At 41.6% G+C, this 27,831-nt stretch overlaps 1 protein-coding gene across 1 annotated transcript in view; it reads right to left on the minus strand.

Annotated features, from left to right (window-relative positions):
• The window catches only part of ERBB3 (erb-b2 receptor tyrosine kinase 3), a 140,069-nt gene that overhangs the window by 77,190 nt on the left and 35,048 nt on the right, over positions 1 to 27,831 (minus strand).

Here is a 27,831-nt window from a genome sequence, read left to right on the forward strand (position 1 = left end):
GTTTAGTTTAAATTAATTTTAAGAACACCACAAGTTAAAAACCAATCATACACACTAGCATACCATACACAAATTTTATAAGCCTAGGGGGAAGGAACATGTCAATTCCCCCATGCCTGACGACAGAGGTGGGTTTTAAGGAGCTTACGAAAGGCTAGGAGGGTGGGGGCAACTCTGATATCTGGGGGGAGTTGATTCCAAAGGGTCGGGGCCGCCACAGAGAAGGCTCTTCCCCTGGGTCCCGCCAAACGACATTGTTTAGTTGACGGGACCCGGAGAAGGCCAACTCTGTGGGACCTAACTGGTCGCTGGGATTCGTGCGGCAGAAGGCGGTCCCGGAGATATTGTCCTCTGTGGATTTAAAAGGATATCCATCCAAGTTCTTATTTCTTATGGAAACAAGCTTTACATATTCATTATACATTGTGAAAAAAGTGCTCTTTTGTTTTGTCTAAATCTTCCAGTCGCTTCACTGATTGACCTCTTATCCTGGTCCTGGGAACAATGTGGCCGGCAAACAAATGTAACTAATAAATAAAGTACTAATCTAAAAAAGTGGGGGGACAAATACAGTAAATAAATAGTTTGTAGGTGCATAAAGAAGGTTTTACTAGACCTAGTAAAAATATTTTACGCTTGTCACTGATTAATAAAAGCTTTATTCGTCAACACTTAGAAAATAAATTCTAGGAGATAAATGTATACATATGCCTATCTTGCTTGTTTTTTGTTCTTCAACTAAGAAATGGAGAATTTCATTTACACTCAGAAGAAAGCCCTATTAAGTTCAGTGGGTTTATTTCCACGTAGTAAAGATAGCAATTCAATTCATTAAAAAAGGGTTTTTTTAGGGGGGTGCACTAGTGAATTGTGGCTATGTTTTGCCCTGCTGAAGGCCCTAGCTTGGGCGTGTACAGTTGTTTAATACCTATGAAGTTTACGGGAGTCAAATGCAAACCTTGCTAAGCCCACAAGCTTTCTCCTCCTCTCGCCTCCGAACTGACACACCACCAAACTGGCTGGGCAGCTTCTTTTGCCAAGTGTGGCACAACCCACTAACCAGCCGGCTCAACCAACAGCCTCGGCCAATCAGAAGCTTAGAGAGCCTGAAATTCAGAGGGTTGATTGGTACCCAGAACACAACAGGATTCGGCTTTTACAAACACGTATCACAACTTTCTCAACCATGGGGACGAGGACAAAAAAATACGGCGGTGGCTTGAAAAGACAACACAGAATTCTTGAGAAAGAGGGAAGAGTAGCAGTGGGCCTCCAGATGTTGCTACGCCGCAACTCTTGGAAGCCGCAGACAGGAGAGTCAGAAAGGATGCTGGCCGTATCTTATTGTTATTGTTGTGATAAGGAGCTCAACCCATTTCAAATTTTTCTTTGCAGCAACAACTTGGCTAAGAGAGAATGACTGACCCAAAGTGATGAGCTGGAATGGCCAGATGTTCCTGGTGCCAGCCTGACACTTTAATCCTTGCACTACCCTGACATTTATTTATTTATTTATTTTATTTATTTATTTATTTTGTCCAATACACAATAATACACAATGAAGGTTGTAGAGGATATAGTAGAGAAGATATAGGAGATATAGAAGAGACTATAGGACAGGGGACAGAAGGCACTGTAGTGCACTTATGTTCGCCCCTTACTGACCTCTTAGGAATCTGGAGAGGTCAACCGTAGATAGTCTAAGGGTAAAATGTTGAGGGTTAGGGGATGATACTACAGAGTCCGGTAAAGAGTTCCATGCTTCGACAACCCGATTACTAAAGTAATATTTTTTACAGTCAAGTTTGGAGCGTTTATTATTAAGCTTGAATCTGTTGTGTGCTCGAATCTTGATAAATAAATACAGTGATACCTCGTCTTACAAACCCCTCGTCATACAAACTTTTCGAGATACAAACCCGAGGTTTGTAGCTCAGCAGCATCTGGAACAGTGATGGCAAAGTTTTTTTCTCTCGGGTGCTGAAAAAGTATGTGTGTGTGCGTGCTATCGCACATGCGTGAGTGCCCACACTCATAACTCAATGCCTGAGGAGGATGAAAACAGCTTCCCCTGCCCCCCAAAGTCTTTTTAAAGGCCGGAAACGGCCAACTTCTGGTGGGCCCAGTAGGTTTGTGTTTTGCCCTCCCCAGGCTCCAAAGGCTTCCCTGGAGCTGGAGTAGGGCAAAAATGCTCCCTCCGACCTCCCTGGAGGCTCTTTGGAAGCCAAAAACGCCCTCCCAAAGCCTCTGTGTGGGCCAACAATCAGATGGCCAGTACACACATCCACGTTGGAGCTGAGCTAGGACAACAGTTTGCGTGCCAGCAGATATGGCTCCATGTGCCACCTATGGTTCCCGTGCCATAGGTTCGCCATCACTGATCTAGAAGATCCCCACTCCTTGTTTAATGGTTAACTGCTTCCCTGATGCAGCTCCAGTCAAGTTAGAAGACTGATCCCCCTTTGAGGAATTTGACTTGAGAGGCATATCAGAAGTCCATTCAATCATCTAAAATCCGTTCTATCCGCTCTCGTAAATCAAATCTTTTTCACCCCATGAATCATCCGGAGGGTCCAAGCATTTACAGAAGAATTAGGCCTCTTGGGTGTGGAGACAGAAACCCCCTGCCAGATCTTGAAAAGGGCGGGAAGTCCAGTCACAGGGGTTGCATTGTCCTTAGATGGAGCTGCTCTGTTCTGAAGAGGCTGCTTTAGGCAATGTCCTGGCTGGACAACAACGGGTTGATTATCCAGGGGAAGGTGGACGGAACTGGAGGCCTGGCTAAGAACTCCACCCTAGTAGCAAGGACATAAAAGATCTCACCCCAAGGCTACACAAAGAAATAGAAGTGGATCTGATCTGAAAGGACCCTCTGCTCCCCCCCCTCTTTCGACACCCCCACTACAGAGGCACTGGCTGGGGTTTCGCTCCCATCCCTCCTTTCTGTTTTGTCGGGTGTATTCTTCTAAACTGCAATGCAACAAACCCACAGGGCTATCAGGCAGCTGCACAACAGTCAACCAGTTAGCATGCTGGTGTGCGTGTGTGTAACGTTTTGAGGACCCGTACAAACAGACATTATTTGGATTTTAATGTCATCTGACCAACCATAAAATATCATGGGAGACCATGTCCAGGCATTCTGCAGCAGAAATATAGAATCACTAGAAGCTGGAATCCTGTGCTTCACTATGAAACTATGAGATCTTCGCTATGAAACTTGATAAATTGACAGTTAAAGCTTGAAAAATTATGTAGAATGTTTAACCCCTTAGCATCAATGTGTGTTAATATAAGGCAAGTGGCAGTTGAAACAGAGTCCTTTTCAGGTGGGGAGGGGAAGTAGAATGTCTAAACTTCCAGCCCCCAGGCCGGATGAGTCACGTGCTGGCCATGGCCATGCCCGATTTAGTGAGGGGGTAGCATCAGAGCGTGTTAATATAAGGCAACTGGCAGTTGGAACAGAATTCTTTTCAGGTGGGGAGGGGGAGTAGAACGTCTAACTCCTTAGCTTCAGAGCATGTTAATATAATAATGTATAAGAAATACATAATGATCTGGTGGTCATTTCAAAAAACACTTTCTTAGCAAGCACCTGGAAGCCAAGAGAAACATATGTGCCAAGTTTAAAGTTTGTAGGTTTTACAGTTTTGGAGATTCCGTGATGATGCGTGAGTGGCATTTGTTTATATATAGAGATTTGATTATTAGAAAATGAAAGTTATTATTATCCTTTCTCATGTTAGAGTCCCAGAGATGCCACTATATATTGGAATTTCTTGTTTTTTAGACTTTTTAAATGTATTATTGTTATTTTAGATTCTAACTATTAGATTTGTCATTATATATTGTTTTTATCATTGCTGTAAGCCGCCCCGAGTCTACGGAGAGGGGCGGCATACAAATCTAAATAATAATAATAATAATAATAATAATAATAATAATAATGCAACTAGCATCTCCTTGGAAAGCGTGGAGTTTATTTTGCATGTTATTATTTATTATTATTATTTATTAGATTTGTATGCCCCCTTTTTTCTCCTTTCACAGAGTCCAGGGAAAGAAGCACACATAGGTATTCCAGTTAGTCTCACCTCTAAGCAGAATACTGCCAGGTCTCCTAGAGCTTGCTTTATCAAGACAGCTGCATCAGGTGGGTCCTCACAAGTAGGTGCATGTTCACAGGGTTCCTGTGAAGTGCACAAGGTTATAACTAATGCCTTGCTCTTGCAGTTGGCCAGCCATACTATTTTCCTTCCTCATTATACTGTAGACCAGAGTTCCCCAATGTTTTCGGCTTTGTGGACCGGCAGGGGGGAGAGGGGATGGTTCTGAGTGGTCAACTAGGAAGCATGCACATTCAGTTTCATTTGTGCAAGCGGCTTGCGCACACACCTGCCACTCACCTAAATGAAGCATGTGTGCGCGTGTTTGCCCGCTGCTTGCACAAATGAGGATGGGCATGCGCTCATTGGCTGTTTCCATGGCATAACTGTAAAACCCTTATGGCCCACTAGGGGGCCACAGCCCACAGATTGGGGACCCCTGTGGTAGATTTGTTTAAGCAGACAGGAGTTGGTCAAGCCAAGCAAAAAGAGTAGCTGTATCACCCAAAATAGTTTTCAAGAGTATGCAACTGAATCTCTCAAAGTGACACCCCATTTTGTTTAGTGACTTTTTTAGTGACTTTTCAAAGTTATGGCACTGAAACAAGTGACTTATGACCTTTTTCACACTTACAATTGTTGCAGCATTCCTGTGGTCATGTAGCAATTAGCAGGTGACTAATACAGTGGTACCTCTACTTACGAACTTAATTCGTTCCGTGACCGGGTTCTTAAGTAGAAAGGTTTGTAGGAAGAAGTAATTTTTCCCAGAGGAATCAATGTAAAAGCAAATAATGGGTGCGATTGGGGAAACCACAGGGAGGGTGGAGGCTCTGTTTCCTCCCAGGAGATTCCTAGAAGGCCCCATGGAGGCTTCTCCCCGCCTTTTCTGGCCCTGTTTCCTCCCAGGAGATTCCTAGAGAGGCCCCACAGAGGCTTCTCCTTGCCTTTTCCAATTACAGTTTCGGAGGCTTGGGTTTGTAAGTGGAAAATGGTTCTTGAGAAGAGGCAAAAAAAATATTGAACACCCGGTTCTTATCTAGAAAAGTTTGTAAGTAGACGCGTTCCTAGGTAGAGGTACCACTGTATTTATGATGGTTGCTGTGTCCCAGGGTCATGTGATCACCTTTTACAACCTTCTGACAAGCAAAGTCAACGAGGAAGCCATTGTTAAGTGAATGACACCGTATTGCTAACTTAACAACTGCAGTGATTCGCTTAACCACGGTGGCAAACCAGGGCAAAACTCACTTAAGAAATGTCTTGTTCTATGCTTCACGACAGAAATTCGGGGCTCAACTGTGGTCATAAGTCGAGGGTTGCCTGCTCTTCATTAACACCCACACCCACACGCAAACCCTTTGTAAATCGAGGTTGAATGCTCTTGGCACTGCAGAGGAAGATGCTGTGCTGTATATAGGAAGCTCGCTTTTGAGAGCCCGCTTCTTACTCCCAGACATGAGTGGCACATCCGTCCTAGTCCGTTCCGCTGGCAGCCTCCTCTCTCAGTGGGCAAAATAGGCAGAGAATCAGAGCGCTGGCAACTTTGTTACACACAGCCCCTTCTCTCTAATCCAGACAGTGGCTCCAGCCTGGGAGGGAGGCTGCAGCCAGACATATGGAGGCACTTCCTGAAGAGATAACGGTACAAAGGAAGGGGGTACAAAAAAGGGGGGGGGGGAAGGAAAAGAGGGAAGAAGTGTTTACTACCTCTCAATCATCTCCCCACCACCACCACCACCATTCCTTCTTCAGCTTTGGAGACCGGGTTCCCCGTTCGGACTCCCCATTTTGAACAACTCTAAGGCCAAAGCGCCTTGATATTTTTTCCCTGGGGGGCAAAGCCGCAATGGAGTAGACACGGATTGCAAAGAAAGAATCAAGGATGGCCCGGGGTTGGTTGTGCTTTTTAAAATTTTAACTCTTATGCTGAGCATGAGCTGGAGGGGGCGGGGAGGAAGTGACAAGTAGTGGTTTGGAAGCCGGCGAGGGCTAGGAGCCAGACCTACTGGGTTTTGTCCCCCTGTCATAGTGACAAGTCCTTTGCAGGGCCGCTATTCAACTCCCAGACGTGACTCAGAACTGAGCAGTGAATAGGTGGGGGGGGGGAGTGGGGAGAGCAGTTTTGTTTCAGCCCAGGCTGAGATAAGAATTGGCTTCTCCTCCACCAGCCACCAAAGACTTCACCGTATTTTCAAGGTCTCTGTCCTATCAAAGCAAGGACACCTGAGTTGGCTCTGGTAGGTGGACATTACTGCTCTCCTAGTATGTGTACAATCCATTGCTGGAAACAGTAACAATATGAGCCAGGGTGGCACAGCAGGAAGAGTACTATACTGCAGGCCACTGAAGCTGACTGTAGGTCTGTAGGTCACCGGTTCAAATCTCATCACCGGCTGAAGGTTGACTCAGCCTTCCATCCTTCTGAGGTGGGTAAGACGAGGAGCAATAGGCTGGCTCTGTTAAAAAGTGCTGAGAGGGGCGGCATACAAATCTAAGTAATAAATAAATAAAATAAAATAAATAAATATTGTAAGCCGCCCTGGGTCCAAGGAGAAGGGCGGCATTCAAAAAAAATTCAAATAAATAAATAAACTTCCTGTAAACGAAGGCATAGAAATCAGAGACGCTCAATAAAAATGCCCTATCAGTGTCTGTCGTCAGATCTATTGTGTTTTTTCTAATTCTGCACTGTAAATGCTGGGTAGGTCCCCCACACTGTGAAATGCGTCTATGCTTTGCTTCTTGGAGGTTCCGATTTTCCCTGGGAATTGGAGGGTTCCAGGGTTGAGCTCCAGAGAGCCGCTGCCAAGTTTACACGGAAATACAGGATTTTATTTTGCATTTATTTATTTATAAAGTTAAAGGTTTTCCCTATGTGGTCATGTCCGACTCCAGGGGGCAGTGCTCATCTCCATTTCTTAATCAAGGGAGCCAGTGTTGTCTGAAAACATGTCCATGGTCAAGTAGCCAGCATGACTCTACACAGAATGGAATGCTGTTACCTTCCACCAAAGTGGTACCTATTTATCTACTTACATTTGCATCCTTTCGAACTGCAGAAGCTGGGGCACGGACGGGAACTCACCTCATTACATGGTGCTTGGGTCTCAAACTTGGGTCTCAAACTCAGACTCTCCGCTTTCCAGCTGATTATTATTTATTATTATTTATTAGATTTATATGCCACTCCTCTCCGAGGATTCAGGGCTGATAAGCACAACTCAGTGTCTTTAGCCAATGAACCAGTGGGCCCCACATATTTATATTTTATTTGTATCCCACCTTTAACTCAAGGCAGCAAACATACCTAATGCTCCTTCCTCTTTCTGTTTTCCCCACAACAACCCTGCCAGGTGACTTTGCCGAGAGAGAGTGACTGGACCAAAATCACCCAGCCAATTTTATGCCTAAAGTGGGACTAGAACTCACAGTCTGTTGATTTCTAAGCCAGCACCATAACCACTGAACCGAAGTGACTCTAATTGTACAGGATTCACCTATAGAAGTCTGAATACCCAACCATTTCAATGTTTTAAAAAAACAATGCCAGAAAAGCTGTTTATTGAAATCATCAACTACATGGCTCCACAAAGGAATCACACACACAAAAGCAAGGCTGATGTGGGGGTGTTGGCACATGGAAAGTCAATGGGGAGTTCTGAAAGAACATAGCCAGTCTCACTTACATGTATTTTTCATGCATTTTTTTTAAAAAAAGGTTCCGTCCATATATACTTGAATATGTGTACTAAGATCCTTCACATAAGAGGGAAGTTGACTAAGATCCATACTGTTGGGTTTCACCACTCTAACACATGCTTACACTGTCTTGTAGACACATCTCTATGGTCAGGCCGCAAATTAACTGACTAGTGTGTCACCTTTTGATGACAAAAAGGGGCTTGTACTCTGCAGACTACAGGGTACGTTCCAAAAGTAATGCAATTTTTAAAAAAAGTAATTTATTGAACATATTTGCACAAACACTTAAAATTCTTCAAAGTACTGTCCTTGGGCCTCTACACATTTTTTTCAGCGACTCTGCCATGACTGGTACGCACCCTGGAAGGCGTCTTCGGGTACCTCTTGTAAGGTCTTCGTTACGGCTGACTGGATCTCTTCTATGGATGAAAAATGGGTTCCTTTCAGGACTGGGAACAAAAAGAAGTCTGCTGGGATGACGTCAGGATGATAGGAGGGGTGGGGCAGCGTTGGCACCTGGTGTTTGGCCAGGAACTCGCGGACTCGTAGCGGGTTGTGGCAAGGCATGTTTTTCATCCATAGAAGAGATCCAATCAGCCGTGACGAAGACCTTGCGCAAGGTCCCCAAAGATGCCTTCCTGGGCGTGTACCGCAGAGTTGCTGGAAAAAATGTGTAGAGGCCCAAGGACAGTACTTTGAAGAATTTTAAGTGTTTGTGCAAATCTGTTCAATAAATTAAAAAAATAATTGCATTACTTTTGGAACGCACCCTGTATATAAACACTGCAGAGTAGATGACTCCTCCCTTTTTTTCCCTTTTTGGCCCTGCTGAGCCTTCTTTCCACCTCCTTCTATCTCCCTGTGTGCTCCATTGTCCTCAGCTGAGGACCCATGTGTGAGATCAATCCAAAAGCATCCTCACACATGGAAGCATAGAGAAATTATTAATATGTACTGGAATATAAGCATTTATGCCTGCATTCTGTAAATGCATGAATCAACAGAATTGTAAGTAAAGATTGCAGTTTATTTCATCTTTATGAAGGAGTGATCATTCATTGCTAACAAATGGGATTCTAAGCCACACAATTCATTTCTAGCCATGCTGAATCCATTGCAAGTTAAGCCAACTGAACTCTGCTAATACTAGTAATATTAATAGCAACCAAATACCCAACACATAACATCCTCCTGAACATTGGAGAATCATCTGAGCCCAACTGAAGCATTTTTACATAACTAAATCAACTTTGATTCATTTGGCAGGCCACAATCAACTTATATTTTGACAATATAATTATAACCCTGACTGCTTGAATGGGTGTGTCAAATCATGTACTATACATTGTCAGAAGTTGTGTAAAAACAAAATTGTTTAACCACTGGTGTTTAAATTTTACTTTCTCATTGCTCTAGCTGCAGTTCCACTTTTCAGGTCCAGGGAAAATGGATTTACTTCAAACTATCACAAAGAAGAACATGAACTCTACACATCTTGAACAAGAAAAGGAGGGAAGAATAAATTATTTGTAAACCCACTAGTTCCATAGGTGCTTTGTGACATTACCCATCAACATTAGTTGCTGAGGGGGGGGGAATGGTTCTGAATTTTCAGAGGAGAAAAAAGAGACACTGTAAAACAGGAGACAGATTGGAGACTTCTTCAAGAGTAGAGGGGATGCTATTGTTCCTTGCAATAAAAGAACAGTCCTAACAGTTGATAATTTTTTACTATAGTAAGTTGAAACAAATGTTTTCCAAGTGGACCCTTCAGATGGTGAAATGTGCTGTCTGCCTGGAGCAGGGCTCAGGAAAATGACAGAATAATCTCCAATTATCCCTTCCTATTAATCCGTGTGAGGACAAATGATACTTCAAGAAACAGCTGCGAACATGTTGCCATGTTCTCTGAAGATCTAGAGTAGAAGCTCAAGATCCTGGGAAATTGGATGGTGTCGTCATCCATTGCAAAGTAATAACTGATTATACAGGAAAGTTGTAGTGGGCTGCTGGTACAGGATGGATTGCCCTCCATAATAAGTGGTAGAAAAGTATTTGGCTGAAGGATGAATTGCTCCATCAGAAAGGCTTTCACATGTATTATTGGAGATGAAAGCTGGGTAGTTCAGAACTGTGTGAGGAAAGTTCAGCTTGAATTAGTGAAAATGATCTTTAAAGAAAATAAGTACATCAGCTATTGGATTAAAACAGCAAAATCCAATAAATCACAAAGAAAATATCCTATTTAATTCCCTCCTAGAATTAAGGAGACATTTTCTGTCAGTGAGAACAATTAACAATTAACCAATGGAACGGGTTGCCTTCAGAAGTTGTGGGTGCTTCACCGCTGAAGGCTTTTAAAAAGAGACCGGACAACCACTTGGATTAGAAGACCTCCGAAGTCCTCTCCATTATTCTGTATTCTATTTGTCGATATCTTCTTTAAGGAGGAAGTGTAAGTTTTACTACTAGACAATTGTGAAAAGAAGGACAAGTACTGAAATTTGAGATTGACAGAAGCATTATCAGGCAACATCTACTTCCTTTGAATGACCTTAAACCTCCAGGATCAGAGGAATTGAAGTCTAGGGCCGGGGTCTCCAACCTTGGCAACTTTAAGACTTCTGGACTTCAACTTCAGCTTTGCTGGCTGAGGAACTCTGGGAGTTGAAGTCCAGAAGTCTTAAAGTTGCCAATGTTGGAGACCCTTGGTTTAGGGTACTGAAGAAGATTGCTGTTTGTAGTTTGGTTGAACATTTCTGGAGAAAAATCCTGGAGATTGAGTGAAGCGACAAATAGATGGAGGAAGGCAAATATTCCTACTAGTGATGGGCAAACCCAACGGTGTTTGGGCTCGGCAAGTTCGGACGAACTTTACGCAAAATTCGAACCGAACCCGAACCCGAATGGGGAATCTCACCAAGAGATTCCGGGGGGTGGAGCTTTGATGTCACGTATACCGGCAGATTGCTAAGGATGCCAAGATGATCACTTCCTGGATTCCATGGAATCCAGGAAGTGATCACCTTGGCGTCCTTAGCAACCTGCCGGTGACGTCAAAGCTCTGAACACCGAACGCAACCCCAAACTTTGCCCGAAGTTTCAAAAAATTTCGGGTTCGGGTTCGGCATACCAAACACCGCAAAATTTGGTACGGAGCCGAATTGTGCAGGTTCGGTTCACCCATCACTAATTCTTACTTTCAAACGGGAGAGAAGAATAATCCAGAGAACTACATAACATAAGTACTAGAAAGATTCTAGAGCAGATAATTCTGTAAATATGTCAGCCTGTACGTACACTGATTGCCACAGGTCAGTAAGGATATGTGAAGGACAAGATTTGCCAAACTAACCTTGCCTCATATTCTGATCAAAGTAATAGCACCATCACCTTGAATGATCCCAGAAAGCTGAGCAACAACGAATCAAACTATTGTTTCTATGAGTGGCCACAAAGGGTCACTGGACTATAAAGCTAATATGAAAAAAAAAAAAAAAGCAGTAGCAAGTAAATTCTATAATGTTGCCCTGAAAACTTCATGAACACTTCCATGAAGACATGAGTTCAGCTTGATTCAGGTCTTAATTTCTGTATCCCTGGTCGAAATGTTTAGGATTAATATATCTTGTTTCAGCAAAGCATTCAGGAAGTTCTGTACTTCATAGCATTTTATTTAAGAGTTAATTAAGTATGGGCTAGATGGAATGATTGATTGATGGCTCAAAAATCACCTTCAAAAATTCTTGTCAGTGGCATTTAATCAAACTAGAATAGGATATTAGTGATGATATCACAAGGTCCAATCTTGGATTCTGAATTATTCAATATTTATCCTTGCGATTTGGATGAGGACATGGAAAGAATTCTTTATTAACTTTGCACATGACACAAAACTGAATAGGACACTTTAAAAAAATTAAAACCACCTGGATAGGTAAGATAAATAGACTTTTTCAAAAAATTAACAGGGACAAAATTAATTTATAAATGGAAATCAAATGACAGATGTAGAAATGGGATAAGAGATTACAGGAATTTCAGATAGGGGTTCATTATAAATTCAATACAGGTAGTCCTTGACTTAGCATAATGGAGACTTTTTTTTTACTGTAGCTGCTAAGTGAATCCATTTTTGTTAAGTGAATGATATGTCATTAAGTGAACCAATTGTTTGTTATAGTTCACCAGATATAAGTGCTCAGTTTTGGCAAAATATTGTAAAACACATTTTTAGGTGCCACAAGAGCTGCATATTAGCTGTAAATGCAGTTTGGTTGCTGAGCACTCAAAAAGCGGTCATGTGACTTTGAGGGAGGGGTGTGTGGCCATGAGAACCAGGTTGTAAATACCCCTGAGGAGACCTTTCATAACTTTGCATGGTTGCTAAGTACCAATCATAAATCGAGAATTACCTATAATAGCGAAAAATGTGATATGGTTACAAGAAAGGGAAATACAATTTTAGATACAAATACAATGGTACCACGCCTCTACTTACAAACTTTTCTAGATAAGAACCGGGTGTTCAAGATTTTTTTGCTTCTTCTTAAGAACCATTTTCCACTTACAAACCTGAGCCTCTGAAACTAAAAATCGGAAAAGGTGCAGGGAGAAGCCTCCGTGGGGCCTCTCTAGGAATCTCCTGGGGGAAGAAACAGGGTCGGAAAAGGGGGGGAGAAGCCTCCGTAGGGCCTGTCTAGGAATCTCCTGGGGGAAGAAACAGGGTCGGAAAAGGGGGGGAGAAGCCTCCATGGGGCCTCTCTAGGAATCTCCTGGGAGGAAACAGGGCCTCCACCCTCCCTGTGGTTTCCCCAATCACACACATTATTTGCTTTTACATTGATTCCTATGGGAAAAATTGCTTCTTCTTACAAACTTTTTTACTTAAGAACCTGGTCACGAAACGAATTAAGTTCGTAAGTAGAGGTACCACTGTACAATCACATCGGTATAAGTATAGATTATTTTGCATCGATTGGATATCATCTTGACCTCTATGTACAGCTGTCTTACCTTAAACCAGCGCTTCTCAATTATTTTCTGTTACAACCCCCCAGGAAGAAGTAAACATTTTGCGCCCCCCCAAATAGTCCCTAAATTGTGCCCCACCGTGAGATGCTCATCCTACCCAACACTTGTATCAGTACCTCCATAGTGTTTCTTGGCACTGTGTCCAGGTCAGCCCATTTTAAAACAAAACGTCTCAATCAAACTTATTGAATTCGCGAGACGTTTTATTTTAGAACAGGCTGCCCTGGACACAATGCCGAGGAACCCAACACAGGTATTGGTACAAGTGTCAGGTAGGATGCGCATCCTACTCCGTGGCAAAAAAACCACATTTCCGGGGTCACATCATGCCCACCCTGGCATCACACTCCCCGCCCTGCCAGAGGGGTGCCCCCCACTATTTGAGAAGTACTGCCTTAGACTGTCTACTGTTGACATCATCACCACTCCCAGCTCTAGACATCACATGTTAACGAGGGTTCAGATTTTCAGAGAAGAAATGGTAGACAGACAAGCACAGTGGAATGAGATAAGTAGACCAGCTCTTTGTAATTCCTCTCCAAACTAAGAGAGGATTTGAGATCAGCCACAAAGGTTCCAGGCAATTACTCCTTGTGAGGAAACCACAAGACAGTGAGGTTTTAAAGATTTATTTGCAGATAAGAGATGAGATAGGGGAAGAAGAGATCATTTGTTGTCGTTTAAGAGAAGATAAGTTACTAAAAAATATACTGTACTTGTGATGAAGGGAAAGTAATTTCTTTATATATTTTTATTATACTTTTTTTTCTTTCTGATTTATTTTTTCCCCTTTGTATTTTCTGCACATTGTTTCTTTTCTTTTCTTTTTTTATTGGTATTAACATTTTTAACCATTGTGATTATAATTTTTAACACATAGTTATGACGATTTTAAGGAGGACCAGGGAACTAAAACAGTGTGTATAAAAAGAATGATCAAAGGGCCAAAAAGTAAGAAGAAAGAATAGAACTGTCCTTTTAAAGAGGAGATGGCACTGTCAATATTCCAAAAAGGGTGTCATCTACAGCAGTGTTTTTCAACCAGTGTGCCGCGAAGCTCAGAGAGAGAAAGAAAGCAAGAGAGAGAGAAAGAGAGAGAGAGAAAAAGAAAGCAAGAGAAAGAAAGAAAGCAAGAGAGAGAAAGAAAGCAAGAGAGAGAAAGAAAGCAAGAGAGAGAGAAAGAGAGGGAGGGAAGGAGAGAGAAAGACATAGAGGGAGGTAAGGAGGGAGAGAAAGAGAGCAAAATAGAGAGGAAGGAAGGAAGAGAAAGAAAGAGGGATAGAGAGAGAGAAAGAAAGAGGAAGGAAGGGAGAGAGAGAGAATATTTTTGTCCAAACTTTTTTTAGCCCCCCCCCCCCCCGCCTCGCTCAATGTGCCCCAGGGTTTCGTAAATGTAAAAAATGTGCCGCGGCTCAAAAAAGGTTGAAAATCACTGATCTACAGCAGGGGCCTCCCAACTTTGGCAACTTTAAGACTTTAATTGCCATTTAATTCAATTCTGGGAGTTGAAGTCCACAAGTCTTAAAGTTGCCAAGGTCGGAGGCCCCTGATCTAGAATATCAAGGCTTATTTGGTCTTGTTCAGAGTGCAGGACACCAAATATTGAATCGTTAGATAGAAAAATAGATTCCAATGCTACATTCATTCCTAGGCATAAGAGTACTCATCCAGAAAAAATGGTAGACTCCCCATTATTATTATTTTTATTTATTTAGTCAAGTACATATTGGAGGTATGTAAAGATATAATGATATTCATATACATGATACTAGTAAGAAGAAAAATAAATAAATAAGAAACATTAGATATAATAATATTCATATGCATGGTACTAGTAAAAAAAGAAAAGAAACATTACAACAGTGGATGGAAGGCACACCTCTTATTATCCTAACAGCTTCAATCATAAGCTTGAACAAGGCAAAAGATTTTGCCCCAATAACTTTTTTTCCAACTCTATGATTCTTCAAGAAGTGAACTGACATTTCAGGCAAGGCTAGATGAATGAAGTCATCTATTATTTTAAAGAAATCAACCTTCATCACTTTAGATGAAATCACAGAATGTGTCTAAGAGTTGAAACTTGAATTATAGGAAATGCAAATCTGGACAAGAAATATCAATCAACAAATTGCTAAAGGATCAAGCCAAATTCACCCAACGGTTCACTCCCTGTTTCCCCAGTAGATGACTCAAAGCTGGAGGACTACAAACATTGTTCAGGTCCAATAATCAACAATTTCCTCATTACGTGCATTGAAAGGAAGTAACTTCACCTTGCTGCGGGATCAATCATTCTTTCTACTTCTCTATTTCACTTGTTTCCCAACTAAATCAACACTCTTTCATCCCTTCATCTTCTGCAAACCAGCAATACAACAAGTAGATTTCCCCCAATGGTGTTTTAGCAGATTCTAAAAATATCACCTGTTCAGCTTCTATTGTTTCAATTAACCCTTCCTATTTGCATGTTCATTTGCTGAAAGACGTGTGCTATATTTTGGTTGTTGCATATTACAAATACACACTTCTTTATGTACTCAGCTGTTCACTGTTCATCTGCACAGGGACAAATACAGAGTGAATCATTATCTTTATTTTTTATATTTATTTATTTATTTATTTAGTCTAATACATAATACACATTGAAGAGAATAGATATGTAATTACTGTATATAAATAAAGAAAAGAATAGAAGAATAGATATAAAAGTATAGGTGAACATATTTGAAAGGAAGAAAAGATAAATGAGATAAGGAGAGACAACTGGACAGGGGACGGAAGGCACACTGGTGCACCTATGCACACCCCTTACTGACCTCTTAGGAACCTGGAGAGGTCAATTGTGGATAGTCTAAGGGAAAAATGTTGGGGGTTAGGGTTCATTAATAGGAACTAGAAAATCAATGTTTTAATAACAAAATTTCACTGGAAATGGAAGAAATGTGGTCGCATTTCTTTGACATTTGTGGCCACAGTACAAAACACAGCAGAGATTCTGGATTCTCTATTCTACATCTGAATACAGTGATCCCTCGAGTTTCGCGATCTCGATCTTCGCGAAACGCTATATCGCGATTTTTCCACCAATGACGTTACTCTCTTCCTTCCTTTCTCATCTTTCTTTCTCTCTCTCTTTCTCTATCTTGCTTCTTCCTCTCTCACACTCTCTTCCTCCCTCTCTCATCTCTTTCTTTCCTTCTCTCTCTTTCTCTATCTCTCCCCCTCTTGCTGGCGGGCGGCGGGTGGCGGGCGGGCGAGCGGGGCATCAGCGAGGAGCCGGGGTTTCCCCTTTGCGTGGGCGGCTGGGAAACCCCGATCTTCGTCTGCTCGCTGCTGCTGCGCCGAGCAGATCAGCTGCTGGACGGCCGAAGGAACCTTCCCTGGGTCTTCCCCCTCTTGCTGGCGGGCGGGCGAGCGGCGGGCATCAGCGAGGAGCTGGGGTTTCCCCTTTGCGTGGGCGGCCAGGAAGACCAAGGGAAGGTTCCTTCGGCCGCCCAGCAGCTGATCTGCTCGGTAGCGCAGCAGCAGCGAGGAGCCGAATCGGGTTTCCCCTTTGCGTGGGCGGCGGGGAACGCAAACTCCACCATCTACGCATGCGCGGCCATAGAAAAAAGGGTGCGCATGCACAGATGGTGTTTTTACTTCCGCAACCCTACATCGCGAAAAATCGATTATCGCGAGGGGTCTTGGAACGGAACCCTCGCGATAATAGAGGGATCACTGTACACCTGATTCCTAGCCCCCTGTGATTTAATGCCTGTATTTCATCTTTATTCCAGGAGAATTCTGAGATCACAGCTACCCAAAAAAACATTTAAAGTTTTGTCATTTCAACCCTGTTCTCATCAATCAAAAAAACAACAGGGCTACCCAACTAAGTGGGGCTACTGAAATCAACAAATTAGAGTGAATTTAAGCCCTGTATAAAAAGTCTGGCTTGCGTATTTCAGGCAGATTCTGGCTGAGTTTTCTTATGCTACCGATGGAAGATTTGAGGACTGAATGAAAAACAGGGCATGTTCTGAAAACTGTCCTGCATTTTTTCCATTTCTAACCATAAGAACAATCCTAAGCCTCCCTCCTGGCCAAATACTGGGGTCATCTTTAGGACTTTTTATTTTGGTTCTAATGATTTCAGTTTGGCAATGGAGTGTTTGGATGTTGTGGTGCTCTGGGATACCGGCATGGCCGTGTAAATAATTATCCACCCACTATGATCCTTTACAAAGCACAAACAGAGTAGTCTTGACCTAACTAACCTGAAACCCAACCCTGATGTTTACACACCTCCGTAATTCTTTTTACGTGCATACCTCTCCATTCCAACTGCTTCTACTTTGTTTTCCCAATTCTGTTTTTGTTTTTAACTCTGCCTTCTAATGACAGGAGTAGAATAATCGTTAAGACACAGAAAATGGCTCAAGAACCCGGAAATCCCTACAGAAATTACTCCACTAACAAGAATTCCGCAGCAACAATGTAGGTCTCTTCATCTCGGCTTCTGTTCCCCACCCCACCTGTTTTTACAAGGAAGGGGAAAAAACCAGTTATAGGTATAACATTGCTGTGACGGAATGCTTAGAGCACCTGACAGAAGCATTATAAAAAAATTCAGTTACTCTTATTAACCATTAACAGGATAGCCCCACCATCAATCAGCAAACTTAGATTTGAGGACAGAAACTAAAGCAAAGAATGAGAAATCGAATGTTTGTTTGTTTGTTTGTTTGTTTGTTTGTTTGTTTGTTTGTTTGTTTGATTGATTGATTGATTGATTGATTAATTGATTGATTGATTTATATGCCTGGAAAACTTGTGAAGGAAGCATCTTGAGCTCATAAGATAAAGTCAGGGATGCAACCATGCCATGTGTTCACTAGGATCCAGCCAAAAATGGCCCAAATGTCTCACCCAGAGAGTAGCAGGTGATGGGGGCAGCTCCAAAGAGGCTTGATGGCAATCCCTGAGTTGATAAGTGTACCCCAAGGTCTAGTCTGTGTAGTGGTTAAGGCCCCAAGCTAGAAAATAGGAGACAGCGAGTTCTAGTTCTGCCTTAGGGACAAAGCCATCTGGTTGACGTCGGGACAGTCACTCTGAACCCTGGGAAGAAGGTGAAAACAAATCACGTCTGAAAAATTTTGCCAAGAAGACTACAGAAGTCAAAAACTGACTTGAAGACATATGCACACAAGAGCACTGGGACCAAAACTCCACTCAAAGCTCTTCTTCTTTGTAGGAGAAGTGCACCCCCACCTGTCATCTGCACCTCTATCACTGTCTAGTTCGGTTCTGCAACAAGACCGACACAGATTTCAAAGGACAATCAGAACTGCAGAAAAAACAAGTGCTGCCAACCTGCCTTCCATTGAGGACCTGTATACTGCACGAGTCAAAAAGAGGGCGGGGAAAATATTTACTGACCCCTTGCATCCTGGACATAAACTGTTTCAACTCCTACCCTCAAAACGTCGCTACAGAGCACTGCACACTAAGACAGCTAGACACAAGAAAAGTTTTTCCCTGAACGCCATCACTCAACAAATAACTTCCTCAACTCTGTCAAATTATTTACTAAGTCTGCACTACTATTACTAGTAGTTTTTTGTCATCATTTCTATCACTCATTTCCTCCCACTTAGGACTGTAACTTGTTGCTTGTATCCTTAAGATTTTTATTAATATTGATTGTTTCCTCATTGCTTATTTGACCCCTATGACAATCATTAAGTGTTGTACCTCATGATTCCTGACAAATGTATCTTTTTCTTTTATGTACACTAAAAGCATATGCACCAAGACAAATTCCTTGTGTGTCCAATCACACTTGGCCAATAAAGAATTCTACTCTATTCTTCTATTCTCCCAACCTTTTTTAATCACGGAGCATTTGGCAGAGTGCAGGTATACTTACCGATGCTCATGGTATTATTTTTATATTAACAATACATTTTCCTTCCCACAGTAAAATACTAGTGTGCTTATACCCAACAGAAGATCTATTGTCAAGCAGGCACTAGATCTTCCTAAACTAGAAGGAAAAGCATGCCTTCTGCTATGCTCGATTACATACATTGTTTTTCAACTTGTATGGAGGTTGATTTTATTTGATTGTGTTACTGGAAACTAGCTAGACTCTCAAGATGGGAAAGTATATAAAGTTTTGAATAAACATTAATACAGCACTATAAGTGAATAATATATTCTGGTTGCACTATTGTTTCCATGATCAGCCATGAAATAAGACTTGGCTGCTAAATTGTTTGGTAGCTGTTCAAAATGGGGACAGACACGATTTTGTCCTTTGTTTCGAGCAACAACAACAACCTTACTATTATGGCTCCCTAAAATCCTCCCCTTAAAAAAACAACAACAACAACCCCAGTTGCACCACAGATGGGATCATTTCTATGCATGGCACTTTTCAGGTCCCTGCCACAATTAGTTTAAAGCATCTGGATGTTATTTCAGGACACATATAACTGGACCACCTCTCCCTGAGAATATCTGCCTGTCCTTACCAGATTAGATAGTCGAGGCCACTGATGGTGAACCTTTTTCCCCCTCGGGTACCAAAAGAGCATGTGCTATCATGCATGCCCGAGTGCCCATATCCATAATTCATTGCTGGGGAGGGCAAAAACAGCTTCCCCCACTCCCTGGAGGCCCCCAGCAGCTGGAAATGGCTTGTTTCCCAACTTTTGGTGGTCCCAGTAGACTCGTGTTTCACTCTCACCAGGCTCCAAAGGCTTCCCTGGAGCCGGGGGAGTGTAAAAATGTCCTCCCCCTCCCCCTGGAGGCTCTCTGGAAGCCAAAAACGTCCTCCCAGAGCCTCTGTGTGAGCCAAAAATCAGCTGGCCGGCACACACATGCACGTTGGAGCTGAGTTAAGGCTCGCATGCCAGCAGATATGTGACACCTGTGCCATAGGTTTGCCATCAGTGGTCTAGGCACACTTTGGATCCTCCTCTCCCTGAAATGTTGCCATCTAGCAGGTCCTTAAAAGTGAACCTTTTCTCCGGCTGCCCCTACCATGAGAAACAATGTCCCGTGGGCGATCTGGCAGCCGCCACTCATTTAACTTTCCAGGACGTCATCCAGACTTGGGTGGGGAACAGTGATGGGTCTGTGGTTGATTGTTGGGGATCCCAAGGGGATCTTTAAGGCACCAGTTTTTAGGTTTTGTTATACAGTTTTATATTGTTGTTGTTGTTGCTGCAGTGAGCTGCAGAGAGTTGTATTTTAAGGCAGGTGGCCCTTCAATGCCTTTAACAATACAACTCTTAAAAATTAAACCGACGCGAGAGAAAGTGCTCGATTTCAGCTACTGCCTCAGAAGGGTGTGTTAAGAAATATTAGAGTGGGGATATCAAAAATTCCGTCCATGGGGCCTTTCATGTGTTACATAGTAAAGACTGAGCTTCCTATAGCTATAGGTGGAACTTGGACAGCTGCTGCTCTTGGAAAGTTAAAAATAAAATCTCAGTCTCAAAACACGTAACTTGAGAACCCTGAGTTTTACAATATCATATGCGTATAAATGTCAAATACTTTAATTATGGTATATGGACAATCTTTTGCCAATTATTGTATTCCTGGAAATTAAAATAAATTAATTTAGGACAAGGACATGAGAAATACCGTAGTCCTCCACTTACGATCACAAACAATATAGAATTTCCATTGCTGAGCAACGCAGTTTTAAAGCGAGTTGTGCCTGACTATATGACCTTTCTTGACACATTTGTTAAGCGAATCACTAGAGTTGTTAAGCGAATCATGTTGTGATTAACCGAATCCAGCTTCTCCTGTTGACTTTGCTTGCCGGAAGCTGGTTGGAAAGATTGCAAATCGTGATCACATGGACCTGAGACTCTGCAATAATTATAAATACATGACGGTTACCAAGCGCCTGAATTTTGTTCACTTGACCATAGCGATGCTGCTACAGTTGTAAATACGAAGACCAGTTTTAAAAGTTAGGTTTTTTTATAACTTCAAATAGTTGTAAGTTAAGGCTTACCTGTAAGAAACATAGAAACATAGAAGATTGAGGGCAGAAAAAGACCTCATGGTCCATCTCGTCTGTCCTTATACTATTTCCTGTATTTTATCTTAGGATGGATATATGTTTATCCCAGGCATGTTTAAATTCAGTTTACTGTGAATTAACCAACTATGTCTGCTGGAAGTTTGTTCCAAGCATCTACTACTCTTTCAGTAAAATAATATTTTCTCACGTTTTCTCACTGTATATCCTTTTTTTTTGTATGTATATATGGTTATTTTATTTGCTTCTTCTCTGTCCCAGCTCTATTAAACAGAAGCCGGGTTCCAAAGAAACCTCCTACATTTGGACTGTCTATGAGAAATTAAGTTTCCCCCCACTTTTAATAGCTGACTGCCCCATTCTTCGGGTTTATTCTTCAGTCTACATTTGAAGCTGCTTTGGAGTTTCAAAAGATGTTTGCCTTGTGACATAAGAAGGTTTCTTTGAATTCGAAAAGTTACAAAGTAGAGAGGGAGAGAGTTGCATGTTTCTTTGGCTGCACACCAGAATATTCATTAAGAATCATGTGTGATGTGTTTGCTCTGTGTTCCTCTCAAGGGTTTCTTTCTCAGTGTACTTAGATCCAAGTGTTGTGCCCTATACTTTTGCACAATAGACTTTCTCATCCGCCACTCTGTGCTCTATGCATACGATGTGAGAAAATCCTCTACATCGAATTTGTTGATGTAGAGAAAGTGTAAGGTGGTGAATAAGCTTGAATTGTATAGTCTTCTGTAAAAACATGAAACTGAAAGCGGACTGTTGAATGCAGTAAGAGTGATAAAATCATAAAAATAAAATATGTAATTGTTGCAATACAATATTTCAGTGTTTTCCAACGTTGCCAACTTGAAGATATCTGGACTTCAACTCTCAGAATTCCCCAGCCAGCATTTGCTGGCTGGGGAATTCTGGGAGTTGAAGTCCAAATGTCTTCAAGTTGCCAAGGTTGGGAAACACTGCAATATTTACAGCTTTTTAGTGCTAAGCAAGAAATAAGGCTTGGATGTATGATATACCCTGATATCTAACGTACAAAGATATAAATATATAAGGAATGCTTGTGGTGACATTAGAGATGTGTGTGTTGGCGAAGTGAATATTTCAGCACTTTTGTATGCAAACAATGTTGCATGGTGGGCTGAGAAACCTGATTATTTGCTGTGAACATGAGACAGACTATGTGATACACATAGATCTGAAAATTAATGCATCAAAGATCAAGGTATTTTTTTACATGATAGAGAAACCAGAGCAAAGCTCACATAAACGGTAAATTTCTATGCTTTGGCTTCATGTTTGCTGATAAGGAGAAAGATCAAGAATTTTAAAATGTGTACGTGCTAGTGGAAAGATAGATAGTGTGGCCTTTTGCAGGGATTACTGTCTGTTGAAAGAAAACAGTGACTGCTTAAGAGTGTGCTTCTGCCAAGTGGTTATATAGAAGTGTGAGTTGGCTATAATGGCAGGAACATTGAAAAATAGCTTGGCCGCAAGTGGCTATGGTGAAACAAGAAGAGGATTAAAAAAGAGCAGGTAATAAATGAGTGAGGCCTGAATACAAAAGGTAGTGAACATTATGAAAGAAGTACAGTAGGGTGATTTTGTCATAAAGAGAGAATGTGCTGAGAATCAGATCACAAAACAAAATAAAATGATAAAAGCAGAGTGAAGGGGTCAAGATGAAGGGGGAAATGGGGAAAAAGTACAGTAGGGTGATTTTGTCATAAAGAGAATCAGATCACAAAATAAAATGATAAAAGCAGAGTGAAGGGGTCAAGGTGAAGGGAAAAATCAAGAAAGGCATAAGTATATAGAATTAGTAAGATTTTAAACAAAAAATCAAAAGCAACAAAAACCCCTTCTGAAAGAGAGATAATTTAAAAATATTAGTTTGTGCAAAAATGAATAGATTGACAATAAAATTAAAGATAAGGAAGATTCTGAATATTATAATGCAGGGGGGAAATTTTATAATTGGTTAGAAAATGAATATGTATAGAAGTAATATTGATTAAATTGGAGGAAAATAGAAAATTGAAGGTGGTAGACCCAGGTGACAAAATTAGGTAGTGGAGGAGGCAGCATTAAGATAGTTAATATACCTAGGAAAATCTAAGAAATAAGCATAGATATGGATACTGGGGGGGAAGAAATGAATTTAAGAGAAGCATCAATAATTAAATGGGATTAGGGACGTAAATTACTTGTCTGTTAACTATAAGACGGATTTTGAAGAGATACTCTCAGGGAAAGGTTAAGAGGGAGAAAAGGAAGGGAAGAAGGGAGAGAAGGAAAGTAGGAGAATGGGAGAGAAGGAGAAAGAAGGTGGAGGGAAGAGAGGGAGATAGAGAGAGGGGAGTGATAAAAGGAAAAACAGGCAAGTAATTAAAGTATTAAAGGTGCAAATTAAGACATAGGATTATGTCATATCAAATAGAAATGTATAATTATGTGTATTTTGTTAGGAATTAAGGCATATGGATGGATGTATTGTGCAGAAAAACAATAAAAAATATTTTTAAAAATACACATTTTTAAACAGAGAGAGGAGAGAAGTTTAAAAGAACCAATGTCACTGTACCAAGTATTAAAACCAACAGTCTGGAGGCAGTTCACAAGCATTGGAAGTATGAGTCATTGCCTTGCCAATACAATACGATGCAACATATGACCACAATTGAGCCCAACATTTTGGTTGCTAAGTGAGACAGTTGTTAAATGAGTTTTGCCCCATGTTATGACTTTTCTTGCCACAGTTGTGTGAATAATGGTCATAAGTCACTTTATTCGGTGCCACTGTAACTTTAAAAGGTCACTAAGTTGTAAGTCCAGAACTACCTCTATTGAATCTATGGCTCTGATGAGACCATCTTCAGAAGTTCTGTTAAGAGTCTCACCTAAATCTTGAATCGGTGGGACTTGGACAAGACAATAGGGATGACCTGTGGAGAACTGCACACGTTGGAACTCTCTATTTGCCCCAGAAACTTCCACTCTCACAAGGCCATTGAAAACACTCATTGATGTTGTGAAGACCAGGAAGGATTATTATGTATGTACTCTGCCTTGAGTTACTCATAAACTAATAAAGGCATGATAAAAATCTAATAAATAAAATACAATCATTAGAAGCATCCTTGGGATGGGGAAGGGGGCACATACCCCTTTTTTTTCTCTTTGCTATAAGCAGCCCGTTGCTTCAGGTGGGCTGTATAACTGCAGCTAAATAAATAGGTGAAATAGCATTGCAATGTAGTGTTGGCTGCATTCAGTTTTCATCTTTCTAGCTCATAGAGCTAGAGCTCGTGTTTATTTCTTGACTTGCTCTTTTTAGTATTTTGTGTATCCTTGCTTATGCCAAAAGGCAAATGCATGAGGGGTGGATGTACATATGACTGCATGATGCAGTAAAAATAAAAAATGCAAACAGAGCTCGGCCTGATTTAATTCTGCCTATCTTTGCTATGCAGTAGATCGAAATGCCTGAACTCTATGATATATAGCAGTGTTTCCCAACCTTGGCAATTTGAAGATATTTGGACTTCAACTCCCAGAATTCCCCAGCCAGAATTCGCTGGCTGGAGAATTCTGGGAGTTGAAGTCCAGATATCTTCAAGTTGCCAAGGTTGGGAAACACTGATTTAGAAGATATCCTACAAAATGCCCTTCACAAATTTCACCATGAATAAATAAATGGTCACTCACTAGCATCTCCTGGAGAGCCCAACCAGTTAAAAGCGTACATGTTGAGTTATAACTTCCAAACCACCCTGCTAAATTCCAAAAATACACCCATCTGATGGGAGATCCACGATTCTCAAGCACAGCAGCCTCGTTTTGAGATAACAATCAAAAACTCCGCACACAAGTTTTCATTGTGAATAACTATTTTCGAAAGGTCAAACTGGGAGCATAAGAAAGATAAGGCATAAAGAAAGTATTTGACTCTTCCCCGTTTTAATCACCTTAAGGCCCCCTTACAAACACAAGGGAGGCCCGAAATGGTTATTCGTAACCTGCCACCTGAACATGAATGGCAGCTTCTGTTTTTCTGACTGATCCTGGGGAGACTGAAAATAGCCTTTCAGCAAATTCATCAAAGCCAAATTAGGAAACTTCTGGGCTGCGTGCCAAGAGTTCGAGAACCCGTCATTCCACAAAAGGGCTTGTTGTGAAGTCCAGAAAGCTACATGTCACTTTCACAGGGCACCCTGTATTGTGAAATCAATTTTTCTACTTATAAACCCGGGAGCTTCAAGATGACCAAGCTGTAGGGAGACCTGCTGTGATAGGAGCCTCAATTAGAGCGCATCCCTTGCTGTTCTTCTAGCCTTCCCCTTAAAATGCTAGGCCTTTTTGTAACCTTCCTTGTGTTCATTTGGTGAGTTTCGTTCGGAAGCAGGAGTTCAGTACTTAAGTTTAAAATTAAACTTAAGACTTTAACTTGATTAAAAGTAATATCTCCGGGACCGCCTTCTGCCGCACGAATCCCAGCGACCAGTTAGGTCCCACAGAGTTAGCCTTCTCCGGGTCCCATCGACTAAACAATGTCGTTTGGCGGGACCCAGGGGAAGAGCCTTCTCTGTGGTGGCCCCGACCCTCTGGAACCAACTCCCCCCAGAGATCAGAATTGCCCCCACCCTCCTCAACTTTCGTAAGCTCCTTAAAATCCACCTCTGTCGTCAGGCATGGGGGAACTGTGATATTCTCTTCCCCCTAGGCCTATACAATTTATACATGGTATGTTTGTGTGTGTATGTTTGGTTTTTAAATTAGGGTTTTTTAAACTATTTAAAATATTAGATTTGTTATATGTTGTTTCACTATTGTTGTTAGCTGCCCCGAGTCTACAGAGAGCGGTGGCATACAAATCTAATAAATAAATAAATGAATGGATGGATGGATGGATGGATGGATGAATGAATCAATCAATCAATCAATCAATCCTGCAGTTTTTCCAATGAAACCTTAAAATTCTGCACGTGCCTTTTTGGTTTCATTGGGTAAGGAGGCTTTACTTCCAAGGAAGCCTATACAGGATGAAATGTCTTTAGCTTCAATGCTTGTTTGGATCCAGAAATTGATTTGCATGCTGTTACTCAAGATACGTTAAATTGTGACTCTGGAATTCAAAATCTGTTCTGTTCTGAAAAGCCACCTGCTAGAAGGATCATTGTTACCTGCAAGGTGGCATTAATACCTCAGCACTCTTCAAAGCAGGGGTCCCCAAACCTTTTACACAGGGGGCCAGTTCACTGTCCCTCAGACTGTTGGAGGGCCGGACTATTAAAAAAACCTATGAACAAATCCCTATGCACACTGCACATACCTTATTTAAAGTAAAAAACAAAATGGGAACGTACTATTTAGAGGGGGGGAAAGAAGTCTGAAATTCATATACGTATGTTTATGTTTTCTTTTTAATTTTCTTTTGTTAACATCTGATTGGCTATACAAGGTTTTCTTGGTTTATAGAAAATGGATAAAGAAAGAAGGAAGCACTTTGGCATAATGATTAATAAGTTAGAAATGTAATTGGTGTTGTACTTTTTGAAGGAACATTAAGGAGGGAATTTAATTAAAAGAAAAGTATGTACCTGGATGACAACATTAGAAAAAAAACTTTTGCAACTTTTTTGATGATTGATATTAGTTAATAACAAAATACCGCATTTTGTTCATGGAAAATTAGATGGTACCCTGTATTGTTTGAATGTATGTTGAGAGAATTTTTTAAAAAAAGTTTAGCCCCCCAAAAATAAGCCAAATATTTCTCTCCCTCTTTCTCTCTCTCTCTCTCACGCTCTGTCTCTCAAGAGAACAAGAAAAACCTTTGCCGGCCTCCGCACTTTCCTTGATGCTCCCAGACCCCAACTCCAATGCCCGGCTCCTTTGCGCAGCTTTGGAAAAGGCTGCACAGGGGGTTGTTTTTGCGTGCGTGGCTGTGTGGCCGCACGCTTTAGAGGGAACACTGGCCAGGAGCATCCGGTTACTCACCTGCGGGCTGGATAAATGGCCTCAGCAGGCTGCATGCGGCCCGTGGGCCATAATTTGGGGAACGCTGCTTCAAAGGGTGGGCAGAGAGAATGTGAGAATAATTTTACTTTATTAGAAACATAGAAACATAGAAGACTGACAGCAGAAAAAGACCTCATGGTCCATCTAGTCTGCCCTTATACTATTTCCTGTATTTTATCTTACAATGGATCTATGTTTATCCCAGGCATGTTTAAATTCAGTTACTGTGGATTTACCAACCACGTCTGCTGGAAGTTTGTTCCAAGGATCTATTAAATTGATATGCTGTCCATCTCATTGTCAAACAACGTTCAGCACAGGGAGACACAAGGAAATAGCAGGAATGACAATGACTTACATGTGTTTCATTTACTTGAACTACTTGACTTCCAGTAGGCCCACTGGGCTGTTTTTTGCTCTCTCCAGACTTTAGGAAAGCCTCCTAAAGCCTGAGGAGAGCGAAAAACGGCCAAACGGGCCAACTGGAAGTTCAGAAACGAATTTCTGGTTGGCTCGTTGAGTGGTTTTTCGCCATCCCCAGGGTTCAGGAAGGCCTCTTGAAGCTGGAGAGAGTAAGGACAGACGAAAAGAAGGCCAAAAATTAGCTGGCCAGGGTGTGCATATGCACTGGAGCTAAGATAGGGCGACACCTCAGGTTCGCCATCACTGCTCTATATAGTAAGATTTCTTTTCTCTCACAATCACCCAAAGCATTTTCATTTCAGGTACCAGTGTTTCCCAACCTTGGCAACTTGAAGATATTTGGACTTCAACTCCTAGAATTCCCCAGCCAGCATTTGCTGGCTGGGGAATTCTGGGAGTTGAAGTCCAAATATCTTCAAGTTGCCAAGGTTGGGAAACACTGTGTTATACAGTATCTCATTGTTAGCCTGAAGAGATAATTTTTTCCCCCCA

The sequence above is a fragment of the Erythrolamprus reginae genome, chromosome 2 (genome assembly GCF_031021105.1).
Source record: "Erythrolamprus reginae isolate rEryReg1 chromosome 2, rEryReg1.hap1, whole genome shotgun sequence".
NCBI classification, from domain to species: Eukaryota; Metazoa; Chordata; class Lepidosauria; order Squamata; family Dipsadidae; genus Erythrolamprus; species Erythrolamprus reginae.